This window comes from Triturus cristatus, chromosome 6, assembly GCF_964204655.1.
Source record: "Triturus cristatus chromosome 6, aTriCri1.1, whole genome shotgun sequence".
Taxonomy (NCBI): Eukaryota; Metazoa; Chordata; class Amphibia; order Caudata; family Salamandridae; genus Triturus; species Triturus cristatus.
The window spans coordinates 1,100,230,041-1,100,250,267 of NC_140589.1; positions in this window are offsets into that span (position 1 = coordinate 1,100,230,041).

Sequence of the window (20,227 nt, forward strand, 5' to 3'; positions counted from 1 at the left end):
ACTCTTACTCTGGCCTAATAGCTAAGGTCTTAGACTCGTACTATGGCCTACAGGTTAAGTTCTTAACTCTTACTCTGGCCTACTGGTTAAGGTCTTAACTCTTACTCTGGCCTAATAGCTAAGGTCTTAGACTCGTACTCTGGCCTAATGGTTAAGGTCTTAACTCTTACTCTGGCCTAATAGCTAAGGTCTTAGACTGGTACTCTGGCCTAATAGCTAAGGTCTTAGACTGGTACTCTGGCCTAATGGTTAAGGTCTTAACTCTTACTTTGGTCTACTGGTTAAGGTCTTAACTCTTACTCTGGCCTAATAGCTAAGGTCTTAGACTCGTACTCTGGCCTAATGGTGAAGGTCTTAACTCTTACTCTGGCCTACTGGTTAACGTCTTAACTCTTACCCTGGCCTAATAGCTAAGGTCTTAACTCTTACTCTGGCCTAATAGCTAAGGTCTTAGACTCATACTCTGGCCTAATGGTTAAGGTCTTAACTCTTACTCTGGCCTAATAGCTAAGGTGTAAGACTCGTACTATGGCCTGATAGCTAAGGTCTTAGACTCGTACTCTGGCCTAATAGTTAAGGTCTTAACTCTTACTCTGGCCTAATAGCTAAGGTCTTAGACTCATACTCTGGCCTAATGGTTAAGGTCTTAATTCTTACTCTGGCCTAATAGCTAAGGTCTTAGACTCGTACTCTGGCCTACAGGTTAAGGTCTTAACTCTTACTCTGGCCTAATAGCTAAGGTCTTGACTCTTACTCTGGCCTAATAGCTAAGGTCTTAGACTCGTACTATGGCCTTCAGGTTAAGGTCTTAACTCTTACTCTGGCCTACTGGTTAAGGTCTTAACTCTTAATCTGGCCTAATAGCTAAGGTCTTAACTCTTACTCTGGCCTATTAGCTATGGTCTTAGACTCATAGTATGGCCTACAGGTTTAGGTCTTAACTCCTACTCTGGCCTACAGGTTAAGGTCTTAACTCTTACTCTGGCCTACTGGTTAAGGTCTTAACTCTTACTCTGGCCTGATAGCTAAGTTCTTAACTCTTTCTCTGGCCTAATAGCTAAGGTCTTATACTCGTACTATGGCCTAATGGTTAAGGTCTTAACTCTTACTCTGGCCCAATAGCTAAGGTCTTAACTCTTACTCTGGCCTAATAGCTAAGGTCTTAGACTCGTACTCTGGACTAATGGTTAAGGTCTTAACTCTTACTCTGGCCTACTGGTTAAGGTCTTAACTCTTACTCTGGCCTAATAGCTAACGTCTTAGACTCGTACTCTGGCCTAATGGTTAAGGTCTTAACTCTTACTCTGGCCTAATAGCTAAGGTCTTAACTCTTACTCTGGCTAAATAGCCAAGGTCTTAGACTCGTACTCTGGCTTAATGGTTAAGGTTTTAACTCATACTCTGGCCTAATAGCTAAGGTATTAACTCTTACTCTGGCCTAATAGCTAAGGTCTTAGACTCGTACTATGGCCTACAGGTTAAGGTCTTAACTCTTTTTCTGGCCTACAGGTTAAGTTCTTAACTCCTACTCTGGCCTACTGGTTAAGGTCTTAAGTTTTACTCTGGCCTAATAGCTAAAGTCTTAGACTCGTACTCTGGCCTACTGGTTAAGGTCTTAACTCTTACTCTGGCCTACTGGTTAAGGTCTTAACTCTTACTCTGGCCTAATAGCTAAGGTCTTAGACTCGTACTCTGGCCTACTGCTTAAGGTCCTAACTCTTACTCTGGCCTAATAGCTAAGGTCTTAACTCTTACTCTGGCCTACTGGATAAGGTCTTAACTCTTACCCTGGACTAACAGCTAAGGTCTTAGACTCGTACTCTGGCCTACAGGTTAAGGCTTAACTCTTACTCTGGCCTTCAGGTTAAGGTCTTAACTCTTACTCTGGCCTACTGGTTAAGGTCTTAACTCTTACTCTGGCCTAATAGCTAAGGTCTTAAACTCGTACTATGGCCTACAGGTTAAGGTCTTAACTCTTACTCTGGCCTACTTGTTAAGGTCTTAACTCTTACTCTGGCCTAACAGCTAAGGTCTTAACTCTTACTCTGGCCTAATAACTAAGGTCTTAGACTCGTACTCTGGCCTACAGGTTAAGGTCTTAACTCTTACTCTGGCCTAATAGCTAAGGTCTTAGACACATACTCTGGCCTTTTGGTTAAGGTCTTAACTCTTACTCTGGCCTAATGGTTAAGGTATTAACTCTTACTCTGGCCTACTGGTTAAGGTCTTAACTCTTACTCTGGCCTAATAGCCAAGGTCTTAACTCTTACTCTGGCCTAATAGCTAAGGTCTTAGACTCGTACTATGGCCTACAGGTTAAGGTCTTAACTCTTACTCTGGCCTACTGGTTAAGGTCTTAACTCTTACTCTGGCCTAATAGCTAAGGTCTTAGACTCGTACTCCGGCCTGATGGTTAAGGTCTTAACTCTTACTCTGGCCTAATAGCTAAGGTCTTAACTCTTACTCTGGCCTAATAGCTAAGGTCTTAGACTCGTACTCTGGCCTAATATCTAAGGTCTTAACTCTTACTCTGGCCTAATAGCTAAGGTCTTAATTCTTACTCTGGCCTAATAGCTAAGGTCTTAGACTCGTACTCTGGCCTAATGGTTAAGGTCTTAACTCTTACTCTGGCCTAATAGCTAAGGTCTTAGACTCGTACTCTGGCCTAATGGTTAAGGTCTTCACTCTTACTCTGGCCTAATAGCTAAGGTCTTAACTCTTTCTCTGGCCTAATAGCTAAGGTCTTAGACTCGTACTCTGGACTAATGGTTAAGTTCTTAACTCTTACTCTGGCCTACTGGTTAAGGTCCTAACTCTTACTCTGGCCTAATAGCTAAGGTCTTAGACTCGTTCTCTGGCCTAATGGTTAAGGTCTTAACTCTTACTCTGGCCCAATAGCTAAGGTCTTAGACTCGTACTCTGGCCTAATGGTTAATGTCTTAACTCTTACTCTGGCCTAATAGCTAAGGTCTTAACTCTTACTCTGGCATAATGGTTAAGGTCTTAACTCTTACTCTGGCCTAATAGCTAAGGTCTTAACTCTTACTCTGGCCTAATAGCTAAGGTCTTAGACTCGTACTCTGGACTAATGGTTAAGGTCTTAACTCTTACTCTGGCCTACTGGTTAAGGTCTTAACACTTACTCTGGCCTAATAGCTAAGGTCTTAGACTCAAACTCTGGCCTAATGGTTAAGGTCTTAACTCTTACTCTGGCCTAATGGTTAAGGTCTTAGACTCTTACTCTGACATAATGGTTAAGGTCTTAGACTCTTACTCTGGCCTAATGGTTAAGGTCTTAACTCTTACTCTGGCCTAATGGTTAAGGTCTTAGACTCTTAATCTGGCCTAATGGTAAATGTCTTAACTCTTACTCTGGCCAGACTCTTACTCTGGCCTAATGGTTAAGGTATTAACTCTTACTCTTGCCTAATAGCTTAGGTCTTAGACTTGTACTCTGACCTAATGGTTAAGGTCTTAACTCCTACACTGGCCTAATAGCTAAGGTCTTAACTCTTACTCTGGCCTAATAGCTAAGGTCTTAGACTCGTACTCTGGCCTACAGGTTAAGGTTTTAACTCTTACTCTGGCCTACTGGTTAAGGTCTTAACTCTTACTCTGGCCTAATAGCTAAGGTCTTAGACTCGTACTATGGCCTACAGGTTTAGGTCTTAACTCTTACTCTGGCCTAATGGTTAAGGTCTTAACTCTTACTCTTGCCTAATAGCTTAGGTCTTAACTCTTACTCTGGCCTACTGGTTAAGGTCTTAGCTCTTACTCTGGCCTAATAGCTAAGGTCTTAACTCTTACTCTGGCCTAATAGCTAAGGTCTTAGACTCATAGTATGGCCTACAGGTTTAGGTCTTAACTCCTACTCTGGCCTACAGGTTAAGGTCTTAACTCTAACTCTGGCCTACTGGTTAAGGTCTTAACTCGTACTCTGGCCTAATAGCTAAGGTGTTAACTCTTACTCAGGCCTAATAGCTAAGGTCTTAATTCTTACTCTGGCCTAATAGCTAAGGTCTTAGACTCGTACTCTGGCCTAATGGTTAAGGTCTTAACTCTTACTCTGGCCTAATAGCTAAGGTCTTAGACTCGTACTCTGGCCTAATTGTTAAGGTCTTCACTCTTACTCTGGCCCAATAGCTAAGGTCTTACCTCTTTCTCTGGCCTAATAGCTAAGGTCTTAGACTCATACTCTGGACTAATGGTTAAGGTCTTAACTGTTACTCTGGCCTACTGGTTAAGGTCTTATTTCTTACTCTGGCCTAATAGCTAAGGTCTTAGACACGTACTCTGGCCTAATAGTTAAGGTCTTAACTCTTACTCTGGCCTAATAGCTAAGGTCTTAACTCTTACTCTGGCATAATGGTTAAGGTCTTAACTCTTACTCTGGCCTAATAGCTAAGGTCTTAACTCTTACTCTGGCCTAATAGCTAAGGTCTTAGGCTCGTACTCTGGACTAATGGTTAAGGTCTTAACTCTTACTCTGGCCTACTGGTTAAGGTCTTAACACTTACTCTGGCCTATTAGCTATAGTCTTAGACTCATAGTATGGCCTACAGGTTTAGGTCTTAACTCCTACTCTGGCCTACAGGTTAAGGTCTTAACTCTTACTCTGGCCTACTGGTTAAGGTCTTAACTCTTACTCTGGCCTGATGGCTAAGTTCTTAACTCTTACTCTGGCCTAATAGCTAAGGTCTTATACTCGTACTATGGCCGACAGGTTAAGGTCTTAACTCTTACTCTGGCCTAATAGCTAAGGTCTTAGACTCGTACTCTGGCCTAATGGTTAAGGTCTTAACTCTTACTCTGGCCCAATAGCTAAGGTCTTAACTCTTACTCTGGCCTAATAGCTAAGGTCTTAGACTCGTACTCTGGACTAATGGTTAATGTCTTAACTCTTACTCTGGCCTACTGGTTAAGGTCTTAACTCTTACTCTGGCCTAATAGCTAACGTCTTAGACTCGTACTCTGGCCTAATGGTTAAGGTCTTAACTCTTACTCTGGCCTAATAGCTAAGGTCTTAACTCTTACTCTGGCTAAATAGCCAAGGTCTTAGACTCGTACTCTGGCTTAATGGTTAAGGTCTTAACTCATACTCTGGCCTAATAGCTAAGGTCTTAACTCTCACTCTGGCCTAATAGCTAAGGTCTTAGACTCGTACTATGGCCTACAGGTTAAGGTCTTAACTCTTTTTCTGGCCTACAGGTTAAGTTCTTAACTCTTACTCTGGCCTACTGGTTAAGGTCTTAAGTTTTACTCTGGCCTAATAGCTAAGGTCTTAGACTCGTATTCTGGCCTACTGGTTAAGGTCTTAACTCTTACTCTGGCCTACTGGTTAAGGTCTTAACTCTTACTCTGGCCTAATAGCTAAGGTCTTAGACTCGTACTCTGGCCTACTGCTTAAGGTCTTAACTCTTACACTGGCCTAATAGATAAGGTCTTAACTCTTACTCTGGCCTACTGGATAAGGTCTTAACTCTTACCCTGGCCTAACAGCTAAGGTCTTAGACTCGTACTCTGGCCTACAGGTTAAGGTCTTAACTCTTACTCTGGCCTACAGGTTAAGGTCTTAACTCTTACTCTGGCCTACTGGTTAAGGTCTTAACTCTTACTCTGGCCTAATAGCTAAGGTCTTAGACTTGTACTATGGCCTACAGGTTAAGGTCTTAACTCTTACTCTGGCCCACTTGTTAAGGTCTTAACTCTTACTCTGGCCTAACAGCTAAGGTCTTAACTCTTACTCTGGCCTAATAACTAAGGTCTTAGACTCGTACTCTGGCCTAATAGCTAAGGTCTTAGACTCGTACTCTGGCCTAATGGTTAAGGTCTTAACTCTTACACTGGCCTACTGGTTAAGGTCTTAACTCTTACTCTAGCCTAATAGCTAAGGTCTTAGACTCGTACTCTGGCCTAATGGTTAAGGTCTTAACTCTTACTCTGGCCTACTGGTTAAGGTTTTAACTTTTATTCTGGCCTAATAGCTAAGGTCTTAACTCTTACTCTGGCCTAAAAGCTAAGGTCTTAGACTCGTACTTTGGCCTAATGGTTAAGGTCTTAACTCTTACTCTGGCCTAATAGCTAAGGTCTTAACTCTTACTCTGGCCTAATAGCTAAGGTCTTAGACTCGTACTATGGCCTACAGGTTAAGTTCTTAACTCTTACTCTGGCCTACTGGTTAAGGTCTTAACTCTTACTCTGGCCTAATAGCTAAGGTCTTAGACTCGTACTCTGGCCTAATGGTTAAGGTCTTAACTCTTACTCTGGCCTAATAGCTAAGGTCTTAGACTGGTACTCTGGCCTAATAGCTAAGGTCTTAGACTGGTACTCTGGCCTAATGGTTAAGGTCTTAACTCTTACTTTGGTCTACTGGTTAAGGTCTTAACTCTTACTCTGGCCTAATAGCTAAGGTCTTAGACTCGTACTCTGGCCTAATGGTGAAGGTCTTAACTCTTACTCTGGCCTACTGGTTAACGTCTTAACTCTTACCCTGGCCTAATAGCTAAGGTCTTAACTCTTACTCTGGCCTAATAGCTAAGGTCTTAGACTCATACTCTGGCCTAATGGTTAAGGTCTTAACTCTTACTCTGGCCTAATAGCTAAGGTGTAAGACTCGTACTATGGCCTGATAGCTAAGGTCTTAGACTCGTACTCTGGCCTAATAGTTAAGGTCTTAACTCTTACTCTGGCCTAATAGCTAAGGTCTTAACTCTTACTCTGGCCTAATAGCTAAGGTCTTAGACTCGTACTCTGGCCTAATAGCTAAGGTCTTAGACTCATACTCTGGCCTAATAGCTAAGGTCTTAGACTCATACTCTGGCCTAATGGTTAAGGTCTTAATTCTTACTCTGGCCTAATAGCTAAGGTCTTAGACTCGTACTCTGGCCTACAGGTTAAGGTCTTAACTCTTACTCTGGCCTAATAGCTAAGGTCTTGACTCTTACTCTGGCCTAATAGCTAAGGTCTTAGACTCGTACTATGGCCTTCAGGTTAAGGTCTTAACTCTTACTCTGGCCTACTGGTTAAGGTCTTAACTCTTACTCTGGCCTAATAGCTAAGGTCTTAACTCTTACTCTGGCCTATTAGCTATGGTCTTAGACTCATAGTATGGCCTACAGGTTTAGGTCTTAACTCCTACTCTGGCCTACAGGTTAAGGTCTTAACTCTTACTCTGGCCTACTGGTTAAGGTCTTAACTCTTACTCTGGCCTGATAGCTAAGTTCTTAACTCTTTCTCTGGCCTAATAGCTAAGGTCTTATACTCGTACTATGGCCTAATGGTTAAGGTCTTAACTCTTACTCTGGCCCAATAGCTAAGGTCTTAACTCTTACTCTGGCCTAATAGCTAAGGTCTTAGACTCGTACTCTGGACTAATGGTTAAGGTCTTAACTCTTACTCTGGCCTACTGGTTAAGGTCTTAACTCTTACTCTGGCCTAATAGCTAACGTCTTAGACTCGTACTCTGGCCTAATGGTTAAGGTCTTAACTCTTACTCTGGCCTAATAGCTAAGGTCTTAACTCTTACTCTGGCTAAATAGCCAAGGTCTTAGACTCGTACTCTGGCTTAATGGTTAAGGTTTTAACTCATACTCTGGCCTAATAGCTAAGGTCTTAACTCTTACTCTGGCCTAATAGCTAAGGTCTTAGACTCGTACTATGGCCTACAGGTTAAGGTCTTAACTCTTTTTCTGGCCTACAGGTTAAGTTCTTAACTCCTACTCTGGCCTACTGGTTAAGGTCTTAAGTTTTACTCTGGCCTAATAGCTAAAGTCTTAGACTCGTACTCTGGCCTACTGGTTAAGGTCTTAACTCTTACTCTGGCCTACTGGTTAAGGTCTTAACTCTTACTCTGGCCTAATAGCTAAGGTCTTAGACTCGTACTCTGGCCTACTGCTTAAGGTCCTAACTCTTACTCTGGCCTAATAGCTAAGGTCTTAACTCTTACTCTGGCCTACTGGATAAAGTCTTAACTCTTACCCTGGACTAACAGCTAAGGTCTTAGACTCGTACTCTGGCCTACAGGTTAAGGCTTAACTCTTACTCTGGCCTACAGGTTAAGGTCTTAACTCTTACTCTGGCCTACTGGTTAAGGTCTTAACTCTTACTCTGGCCTAATAGCTAAGGTCTTAAACTCGTACTATGGCCTACAGGTTAAGGTCTTAACTCTTACTCTGGCCTACTTGTTAAGGTCTTAACTCTTACTCTGGCCTAACAGCTAAGGTCTTAACTCTTACTCTGGCCTAATAACTAAGGTCTTAGACTCGTACTCTGGCCTACAGGTTAAGGTCTTAACTCTTACTCTGGCCTAATAGCTAAGGTCTTAGACACATACTCTGGCCTTTTGGTTAAGGTCTTAACTCTTACTCTGGCCTAATGGTTAAGGTATTAACTCTTACTCTGGCCTACTGGTTAAGGTCTTAACTCTTACTCTGGCCTAATAGCCAAGGTCTTAACTCTTACTCTGGCCTAATAGCTAAGGTCTTAGACTCGTACTATGGCCTACAGGTTAAGGTCTTAACTCTTACTCTGGCCTACTGGTTAAGGTCTTAACTCTTACTCTGGCCTAATAGCTAAGGTCTTAGACTCGTACTCTGGCCTGATGGTTAAGGTCTTAACTCTTACTCTGGCCTAATAGCTAAGGTCTTAACTCTTACTCTGGCCTAATAGCTAAGGTCTTAGACTCGTACTCTGGCCTAATATCTAAGGTCTTAACTCTTACTCTGGCCTAATAGCTAAGGTCTTAATTCTTACTCTGGCCTAATAGCTAAGGTCTTAGACTCGTACTCTGGCCTAATGGTTAAGGTCTTAACTCTTACTCTGGCCTAATAGCTAAGGTCTTAGACTCGTACTCTGGCCTAATGGTTAAGGTCTTCACTCTTACTCTGGCCTAATAGCTAAGGTCTTAACTCTTTCTCTGGCCTAATAGCTAAGGTCTTAGACTCGTACTCTGGACTAATGGTTAAGTTCTTAACTCTTACTCTGGCCTACTGGTTAAGGTCCTAACTCTTACTCTGGCCTAATAGCTAAGGTCTTAGACTCGTTCTCTGGCCTAATGGTTAAGGTCTTAACTCTTACTCTGGCCCAATAGCTAAGGTCTTAGACTCGTACTCTGGCCTAATGGTTAATGTCTTAACTCTTACTCTGGCCTAATAGCTAAGGTCTTAACTCTTTCTCTGGCCTAATAGCTAAGGTCTTAGACTCGTACTCTGGACTAATGGTTAAGTTCTTAACTCTTACTCTGGCCTAATAGCTAAGGTCTTAACTCTTACTCTGGCCTAATAGCTAAGGTCTTAGACTCGTACTCTGGACTAATGGTTAAGGTCTTAACTCTTACTCTGGCCTACTGGTTAAGGTCTTAACACTTACTCTGGCCTAATAGCTAAGGTCTTAGACTCAAACTCTGGCCTAATGGTTAAGGTCTTAACTCTTACTCTGGCCTAATGGTTAAGGTCTTAGACTCTTACTCTGACATAATGGTTAAGGTCTTAGACTCTTACTCTGGCCTAATGGTTAAGGTCTTAACTCTTACTCTGGCCTAATGGTTAAGGTCTTAGACTCTTAATATGGCCTAATGGTAAATGTCTTAACTCTTACTCTGGCCAGACTCTTACTCTGGCCTAATGGTTAAGGTATTAACTCTTACTCTTGCCTAATAGCTTAGGTCTTAGACTCGTACTCTGACCTAATGGTTAAGGTCTTAACTCCTACACTGGCCTAATAGCTAAGGTCTTAACTCTTACTCTGGCCTAATAGCTAAGGTCTTAGACTCGTACTCTGGCCTACAGGTTAAGGTTTTAACTCTTACTCTGGCCTACTGGTTAAGGTCTTAACTCTTACTCTGGCCTAATAGCTAAGGTCTTAGACTCGTACTATGGCCTACAGGTTTAGGTCTTAACTCTTACTCTGGCCTAATGGTTAAGGTCTTAACTCTTACTCTTGCCTAATAGCTTAGGTCTTAACTCTTACTCTGGCCTACTGGTTAAGGTCTTAGCTCTTACTCTGGCCTAATAGCTAAGGTCTTAACTCTTACTCTGGCCTAATAGCTAAGGTCTTAGACTCATAGTATGGCCTACAGGTTTAGGTCTTAACTCCTACTCTGGCCTACAGGTTAAGGTCTTAACTCTAACTCTGGCCTACTGGTTAAGGTCTTAACTCGTACTCTGGCCTAATAGCTAAGGTGTTAACTCTTACTCAGGCCTAATAGCTAAGGTCTTAATTCTTACTCTGGCCTAATAGCTAAGGTCTTAGACTCGTACTCTGGCCTAATGGTTAAGGTCTTAACTCTTACTCTGGCCTAATAGCTAAGGTCTTAGACTCGTACTCTGGCCTAATTGTTAAGGTCTTCACTCTTACTCTGGCCCAATAGCTAAGGTCTTACCTCTTTCTCTGGCCTAATAGCTAAGGTCTTAGACTCATACTCTGGACTAATGGTTAAGGTCTTAACTGTTACTCTGGCCTACTGGTTAAGGTCGTATTTCTTACTCTGGCCTAATAGCTAAGGTCTTAGACTCGTACTCTGGCCTAATAGTTAAGGTCTTAACTCTTACTCTGGCCTAATACCTAAGGTCTTAACTCTTACTCTGGCATAATGGTTAAGGTCTTAACTCTTACTCTGGCCTAATAGCTAAGGTCTTAACTCTTACTCTGGCCTAATAGCTAAGGTCTTAGGCTCGTACTCTGGACTAATGGTTAAGGTCTTAACTCTTACTCTGGCCTACTGGTTAAGGTCTTAACACTTACTCTGGCCTATTAGCTATAGTCTTAGACTCATAGTATGGCCTACAGGTTTAGGTCTTAACTCCTACTCTGGCCTACAGGTTAAGGTCTTAACTCTTACTCTGGCCTACTGGTTAAGGTCTTAACTCTTACTCTGGCCTGATGGCTAAGTTCTTAACTCTTACTCTGGCCTAATAGCTAAGGTCTTATACTCGTACTATGGCCGACAGGTTAAGGTCTTAACTCTTACTCTGGCCTAATAGCTAAGGTCTTAGACTCGTACTCTGGCCTAATGGTTAAGGTCTTAACTCTTACTCTGGCCCAATAGCTAAGGTCTTAACTCTTACTCTGGCCTAATAGCTAAGGTCTTAGACTCGTACTCTGGACTAATGGTTAATGTCTTAACTCTTACTCTGGCCTACTGGTTAAGGTCTTAACTCTTACTCTGGCCTAATAGCTAACGTCTTAGACTCGTACTCTGGCCTAATAGCTAAGGTCTTAACTCTTACTCTGGCTAAATAGCCAAGGTCTTAGACTCGTACTCTGGCTTAATGGTTAAGGTCTTAACTCATACTCTGGCCTAATAGCTAAGGTCTTAACTCTCACTCTGGCCTAATAGCTAAGGTCTTAGACTCGTACTATGGCCTACAGGTTAAGGTCTTAACTCTTTTTCTGGCCTACAGGTTAAGTTCTTAACTCTTACTCTGGCCTACTGGTTAAGGTCTTAAGTTTTACTCTGGCCTAATAGCTAAGGTCTTAGACTCGTATTCTGGCCTACTGGTTAAGGTCTTAACTCTTACTCTGGCCTACTGGTTAAGGTCTTAACTCTTACTCTGGCCTAATAGCTAAGGTCTTAGACTCGTACTCTGGCCTACTGCTTAAGGTCTTAACTCTTACACTGGCCTAATAGATAAGGTCTTAACTCTTACTCTGGCCTACTGGATAAGGTCTTAACTCTTACCCTGGCCTAACAGCTAAGGTCTTAGACTCGTACTCTGGCCTACAGGTTAAGGTCTTAACTCTTACTCTGGCCTACAGGTTAAGGTCTTAACTCTTACTCTGGCCTACTGGTTAAGGTCTTAACTCTTACTCTGGCCTAATAGCTAAGGTCTTAGACTTGTACTATGGCCTACAGGTTAAGGTCTTAACTCTTACTCTGGCCCACTTGTTAAGGTCTTAACTCTTACTCTGGCCTAACAGCTAAGGTCTTAACTCTTACTCTGGCCTAATAACTAAGGTCTTAGACTCGTACTCTGGCCTACAGGTTAAGGTCTTAACTCTTACTCTGGCCTAATAGCTAAGGTCTTAGACTCATACTCTGGCCTTTTGGTTAAGGTCTTAACTCTTACTCTGGCCTACTGGTTAAGGTCTTAACTCTTACTCTGGCCTAATAGCCAAGGTCTTAACTCTTACTCTGGCCTAATAGCGAAGGTCTTAGACTCATACTCTGGCCTTTTGGTTAAGGTCTTAACTCTTACTCTGGCCTAATGGTTAAGGTATTAACTCTTACGCTGGCCTACTAGTTAAGGTCTTAACTCTTACTCTGGCCTAACAGCTAAGGTCTTAACTCTTACTCTGGCCTAATAACTAAGGTCTTAGACTCGTACTCTGGCCTACAGGTTAAGGTCTTAACTCTTACTCTGGCCTAATAGCTAAGGTCTTAGACTCATACTCTGGCCTTTTGGTTAAGGTCTTAACTCTTACTCTGGCCTACTGGTTAAGGTCTTAACTCTTACTCTGGCCTAATAGCTAAGGTCTTAGACTCGTACTCAGGTCTAATGGTTAAGGTCTTAACTCTTACTCTGGTCTAATAGCTAAGGTCTTAATTCTTACTCTGGCCTAATAGCTAAGGTCTTAGACTCGTACTCTGGCCTAATAGCTAAGGTCTTAACTCTTACTCTGGCCTAATAGCTAAGGTCTTAATTCTTACTCTGGCCTAATAGCTAAGGTCTTAGACTCGTACTCTGGCCTAATGGTTAAGGTCTTAACTCTTACTCTGGCCTAATAGCTAAGGTCTTAGACTCGTACTCTGGCCTAATGGTTAAGGTCTTCACTCTTACTCTGGCCCAATAGCTAAGGTCTTAACTCTTTCTCTGGCCTAATAGCTAAGGTCTTAGACTCGTACTCTGGACTAATGGTTAAGTTCTTAACTCTTACTCTGGCCTACTGGTTAAGGTCCTAACTCTTACTCTGGCCTAATAGCTAAGGTCTTAGACTCGTACTCTGGCCTAATGGTTAAGGTCTTAACTCTTACTCTGGCCCAATAGCTAAGGTCTTAGACTCATACTCTGGCCTAATGGTTAATGTCTTAACTCTTACTCTGGCCTAATAGCTAAGGTTTAACTCTTACTCTGGCATAATGGTTAAGGTCTTAACTCTTACTCTGGCCTAATAGATAAGGTCTTAACTCTTACTCTGGCCTAATAGCTAAGGTCTTAGACTCGTACTCTGGCTTAATGGTTACGGTCTTAACTCTTACTCTGGCCTAATAGCTAAGGTCTTAACTCTTACTCTGGCCTAATAGCTAAGGTCTTAGACTCGTACTCTGGCCTAATGGTTAAGGTCTTAACTCTTTCTCTGGCCTACTGGTTAAGGTCTTAACTCTTACTCTGGCCTAATAGCTAAGGTCTAAGACTCCTACTATGGCCTACAGGTTAAGGTCTTAACTCTTACTCTGGCCTACAGGTTAAGGTCTTAACTCTTACTCTGGCGTACTGGTTAAGGTCTTAACTCTTACTCTGGCCTAATAGCTAAGGTCTTAACTCTTACTCTGGCCTAATAGCTAAGGTCTTAGACTCGTACTCTGGCCTAATAGCTAAGGTCTTAGACTCGTACTCTGGCCTAATACCTAAGGTCTTAACTCTTACTCTGGCCTAATAGCTAAGGTCTTAACTCTTACTCTGGCCTAATAGCTAAGGTCTTAGACTCATACTCTGGCCTAATAGCTAAGGTCTTAGACTCGTACTCTGGCCTAATGGTTAAGGTCTTAACTCTTACACTGGCCTACTGGTTAAGGTCTTAACTCTTACTCTGGCCTAATAGCTAAGGTGTTAGATTCGTACTCTGGCCTACTGGTTAAGGTCTTAACTCTTACTCTGGCCGACTGGTTAAGGTCTTAACTCTTACTCTGGCCTAATAGCTAAGGTCTTAGACTCGTACTATGGCCTACAGGTTAAGGTCTTAACTCTTACTCTGGCCTACTGGTTAAGGTCTTAACTCTTACTCTGGCCTAATAGCTAAGGTCTTAGACTAGTACTCTGGCCTAATGATTAAGGTCTTAACTCTTACTCTGGCCTACTGGTTAAGGTCTTAACTCTTACTCTGGCCTACTGATGAAGGTCTTAACTCTTAGTCTGGCATAATAGCTCAGGTCTTAACACTTACTCTGGCCTAATAGCTAAGGTCTTAGACTCGTACTCAGGCATAATGGTTAAGGTCTTAACTCTTAGTCTGGCATAATAGCTCAGGTCTTAACACTTACTCTGGCCTAATAGCTAAGGTCTTAGACTCGTACTCAGGCGTAATGGTTAAGGTCTTAACTCTTACTCTGGCCTAATTGCTAAGGTCTTAACTCTTACTCTGGCTAAATAGCTAAGGTCTTAGACTCGTACTCTGGCTTAATGGTTACGGTCTTGACTCTTACTCTGGCCTAATAGCTAAGGTCTTAACTCTTACTCTGGCCTAATAGCTAAGGCCTTAGACTCATACTCTGGCCTAATGGTTAAGGTCTTAACTCTTACTCTGGCCTACTGGTTAAGGTCTTAACTCTTACTCTGGCCTAATAGCTAAGGTCAGAGACTCCTACTATGGCCTACAGGTTAAGGTCTTGACTCTCACTCTGGCCTACAGGTTAAGGTCTTAACTCTTACTCTGGCGTACTGGTTAAGGTCTTAACTCTTACTCTGGCCTAATAGCTAAGGTCTTAACTCTTACTCTGGCCTAATAGCTAACGTGTAAGACTCGTACTATGGCCTAATAGCTAAGGTCTTAGACTCGTACTCTGGCCTAATAGCTAAGGTCTTAACTCTTACTATGGCCTAAATGCTAAGGTCTTAACTCTTACTCTGGCCTAATAGCTAAGGTCTTAGACTCGTACTCTGGCCTAATAGCTAAGGTCTTAGACTCGTACTCTGGCCTAATAGCTAAGGTCTTAACTCTTACTCTGGCCTAATAGCTAAGGTCTTAACTCTTACTCTGGCCTAATAGCTAAGGTCTTAGACTCGTACTCTGGCCTAATAGCTAAGGTCTTAGACTCGTACTCTGGCCTAATGGTTAAGGTCTTAACTCTTACACTGGCCTACTGGTCAAGGTCTTAACTCTTACTCTGGCCTAATAGCTAAGGTCTTAGACTCGTACTCTGGCCTAATGGTTAAGGTCTTAACTCTTACTCTGGCCTACTGGTTAAGGTCTTAACTTTTACTCTGGCCTAATAGCTAAGGTCTTAACTCTTACTCTGGCCTAAAAGCTAAGGTCTTAGACTCGTACTTTGGCCTAATGGTTAAGGTCTTAACTCTTACTCTAGCCTAATAGCTAAGGTCTTAACTCTTACTCTGGCCTAATAGCTAAGGTCTTAGACTCGTACTATGGCCTACAGGTTAAGTTCTTAACTCTTACTCTGGCCTACTGGTTAAGGTCTTAACTCTTACTCTGGCCTAATAGCTAAGGTCTTAGACTCGTACTCTGGCCTAATGGTTAAGGTCTTAACTCTTACTCTGGCCTAATAGCTAAGGTCTTAGACTGGTACTCTGGCCTAATAGCTAAGGTCTTAGACTGGTACTCTGGCCTAATGGTTAAGGTCTTAACTCTTACTCAGGCCTAATAGCTAAGGTGTAAGACTCGTACTATGGCCTGATAGCTAAGGTCTTAGACTCGTACTCTGGCCTAATAGTTAAGGTCTTAACTCTTACTCTGGCCTAATAGCTAAGGTCTTAACTCTTACTCTGGCCTAATAGCTAAGGTCTTAGACTCGTACTCTGGCCTAATAGCTAAGGTCTTAGACTCGTACTCTGGCCTAATAGCTAAGGTCTTAGACTCATACTCTGGCCTAATGGTTAAGGTCTTAATTCTTACTCTGGCCTAATAGCTAAGGTCTTAGACTCGTACTCTGGCCTACAGGTTAAGGTCTTAACTCTTACTCTGGCCTAATAGCTAAGGTCTTGACTCTTACTCTGGCCTAATAGCTAAGGTCTTAGACTCGTACTATGGCCTTCAGGTTAAGGTCTTAACTCTTACTCTGGCCTACTGGTTAAGGTCTTAACTCTTACTCTGGCCTAATAGCTAAGGTCTTAACTCTTACTCTGGCCTATTAGCTATGGTCTTAGACTCATAGTATGGCCTACAGGTTTAGGTCTTAACTCCTACTCTGGCCTACAGGTTAAGGTCTTAACTCTTACTCTGGCCTACTGGTTAAGGTCTTAACTCTTACTCTGGCCTAATAGCTAACGTGTAAGACTCGTACTATGGCCTGATAGCTAAGGTCTTAGACTCGTATTCTGGCCTAATAGCTATGGTCTTAACTCTTACTCTGGCCTAAATGCTAATGTCTTAACTCTTACTCTGGCCTAATAGCTAAGGTCTTAGACTCGTACTCTGGCCTAATAGCTAAGGTCTTAGACTCGTACTCTGGCCTAATAGCTAAGGTCTTAACTCTTACTCTGGCCTAATAGCTAAGGTCTTAGACTCGTACTCTGGCCTAATAGCTAAGGTCTTAGACTCGTACTCTGGCCTAATGGTTAAGGTCTTAACTCTTACACTGGCCTACTGGTTAAGGTCTTAACTCTTACTCTGGCCTAATAGCTAAGGTCTTAGACTCGTACTCTGGCCTAATGGTTAAGGTCTTAACTCTTACTCTGGCCTAATAGCTAAGGTCTTAGACTGGTACTCTGGCCTAATAGCTAAGGTCTTAGACTGGTACTCTGGCCTAATGGTTAAGGTCTTAACTCTTACTTTGGTCTACTGGTTAAGGTCTTAACTCTTACTCTGGCCTAATAGCTAAGGTCTTAGACTCGTACTCTGGCCTAATGGTGAAGGTCTTATCTCTTACTCTGGCCTACTGGTTAACGTCTTAACTCTTACCCTGGCCTAATAGCTAAGGTCTTAACTCTTACTCTGGCCTAATAGCTAAGGTCTTAGACTCGTACTCTGGCCTAATGGTTAAGGTCTTAACTCTTACTCTGGCCTAATAGCTAAGGTGTAAGACTCGTACTATGGCCTGATAGCTAAGGTCTTAGACTCGTACTCTGGCCTAACAGTTAAGGTCTTAACTCTTACTCTGGCCTAATAGCTAAGGTCTTAACTCTTACTCTGGCCTAATAGCTAAGGTCTTAGACTCGTACTCTGGCCTAATAGCTAAGGTCTTAGACTCGTACTCTGGCCTAATAGCTAAGGTCTTAGACTCATACTCTGGCCTAATGGTTAAGGTCTTAATTCTTACTCTGGCCTAATAGCTAAGGTCTTAGACTCGTACTCTGGCCTACAGGTTAAGGTCTTAACTCTTACTCTGGCCTAATAGCTAAGGTCTTGACTCTTACTCTGGCCTATTAGCTATGGTCTTAGACTCATAGTATGGCCTACAGGTTTAGGTCTTAACTCCTACTCTGGCCTACAGGTTAAGGTCTTAACTCTTACTCTGGCCTACTGGTTAAGGTCTCAACTCTTACTCTGGCCTAATAGCTAACGTGTAAGACTCGTACTATGGCCTGATAGCTAAGGTCTTAGACTCGTAATCTGGCCTAATAGCTATGGTCTTAACTCTTACTCTGGCCTAAATGCTAAGGTCTTAACACTTACTCTGGCCTAATAGCTAAGGTCTTAGACTCGTACTCTGGCCTAATAGCTAAGGTCTTAGACTCGTACTCTGGCCTAATAGCTAAGGTATTAACTCTTACTCTGGCCTAATAGCTAAGGTCTTAACTCTTACTCTGGCCTAATAGCTAAGGTCTTAGACTCGTACTCTGGCCTAATAGCTAAGGTCTTAGACTCGTACTCTGGCCTAATGGTTAAGGTCTTAACTCTTACACTGGCCTACTGGTTAAGGTCTTAACTCTTACTCTAGCCTAATAGCTAAGGTCTTAGACTCGTACTCTGGCCTAATGGTTAAGGTCTTAACTCTTACTCTGGCCTACTGGTTAAGGTTTTAACTTTTATTCTGGCCTAATAGCTAAGGTCTTAACTCTTACTCTGGCCTAAAAGCTAAGGTCTTAGACTCGTACTTTGGCCTAATGGTTAAGGTCTTAACTCTTATTCTGGCCTAATAGCTAAGGTCTTAACTCTTACTCTGGCCTAATAGCTAAGGTCTTAGACTCGTACTATGGCCTACAGGTTAAGTTCTTAACTCTTACTCTGGCCTACTGGTTAAGGTCTTAACTCTTACTCTGGCCTAATAGCTAAGGTCTTAGACTCATACTCTGGCCTAATGGTTAAGGTCTTAACTCTTACTCTGGCCTAATAGCTAAGGTCTTAGACTGGTACTCTGGCCTAATAGCTAAGGTCTTAGACTGGTACTCTGGCCTAATGGTTAAGGTCTTAACTCTTACTTTGGTCTACTGGTTAAGGTCTTAACTCTTACTCTGGCCTAATAGCTAAGGTCTTAGACTCGTACTCTGGCCTAATGGTGAAGGTCTTAACTCTTACTCTGGCCTACTGGTTAACGTCTTAACTCTTACCCTGGCCTAATAGCTAAGGTCTTAACTCTTACTCTGGCCTAATAGCTAAGGTCTTAGACTCATACTCTGGCCTAATGGTTAAGGTCTTAACTCTTACTCTGGCCTAATAGCTAAGGTGTAAGACTCGTACTATGGCCTGATAGCTAAGGTCATAGACTCGTACTCTGGCCTAATAGTTAAGGTCTTAACTCTTACTCTGGCCTAATAGCTAAGGTCTTAACTCTTACTCTGGCCTAATAGCTAAGGTCTTAGACTCGTACTCTGGCCTAATAGCTAAGGTCTTAGACTCATACTCTGGCCTAATAGCTAAGGTCTTAGACTCATACTCTGGCCTAATGGTTAAGGTCTTAATTCTTACTCTGGCCTAATAGCTAAGGTCTTAGACTCGTACTCTGGCCTACAGGTTAAGGTCTTAACTCTTACTCTGGCCTAATAGCTAAGGTCTTGACTCTTACTCTGGCCTAATAGCTAAGGTCTTAGACTCGTACTATGGCCTTCAGGTTAAGGTCTTAACTCTTACTCTGGCCTACTGGTTAAGGTCTTAACTCTTACTCTGGCCTAATAGCTAAGGTCTTAACTCTTACTCTGGCCTATTAGCTATGGTCTTAGACTCATAGTATGGCCTACAGGTTTAGGTCTTAACTCCTACTCTGGCCTACAGGTTAAGGTCTTAACTCTTACTCTGGCCTACTGGTTAAGGTCTTAACTCTTACTCTGGCCTGATAGCTAAGTTCTTAACTCTTTCTCTGGCCTAATAGCTAAGGTCTTATACTCGTACTATGGCCTAAAGGGTAAGGTCTTAACTCTTACTCTGGCCTAATAGCTAAGGTCTTAGACTCGTACTCTGGCCTAATGGTTAAGGTCTTAACTCTTACTCTGGCCCAATAGCTAAGGTCTTAACTCTTACTCTGGCCTAATAGCTAAGGTCTTAGACTCGTACTTTGGACTAATGGTTAAGGTCTTAACTCTTACTCTGGCCTACTGGTTAAGGTCTTAACTCTTACTCTGGCCTAATAGCTAACGTCTTAGACTCGTACTCTGGCCTAATGGTTAAGGTCTTAACTCTTACTCTGGCCTAATAGCTAAGGTCTTAACTCTTACTCTGGCTAAATAGCCAAGGTCTTAGACTCGTACTCTGGCTTAATGGTTAAGGTTTTAACTCATACTCTGGCCTAATAGCTAAGGTCTTAACTCTTACTCTGGCCTAATAGCTAAGGTCTTAGACTCGTACTATGGCCTACAGGTTAAGGTCTTAACTCTTTTTCTGGCCTACAGGTTAAGTTCTTAACTCCTACTCTGGCCTACTGGTTAAGGTCTTAAGTTTTACTCTGGCCTAATAGCTAAAGTCTTAGACTCGTACTCTGGCCTACTGGTTAAGGTCTTAACTCTTACTCTGGCCTACTGGTTAAGGTCTTAACTCTTACTCTGGCCTAATAGCTAAGGTCTTAGACTCGTACTCTGGCCTACTGCTTAAGGTCCTAACTCTTACTCTGGCCTAATAGCTAAGGTCTTAACTCTTACTCTGGCCTACTGGATAAGGTCTTAACTCTTACCCTGGACTAACAGCTAAGGTCTTAGACTCGTACTCTGGCCTACAGGTTAAGGCTTAACTCTTACTCTGGCCTACAGGTTAAGGTCTTAACTCTTACTCTGGCCTACTGGTTAAGGTCTTAACTCTTACTCTGGCCTAAAAGCTAAGGTCTTAAACTCGTACTATGGCCTACAGGTTAAGGTCTTAACTCTTACTCTGGCCTACTTGTTAAGGTCTTAACTCTTACTCTGGCCTAACAGCTAAGGTCTTAACTCTTACTCTGGCCTAATAACTAAGGTCTTAGACTCGTACTCTG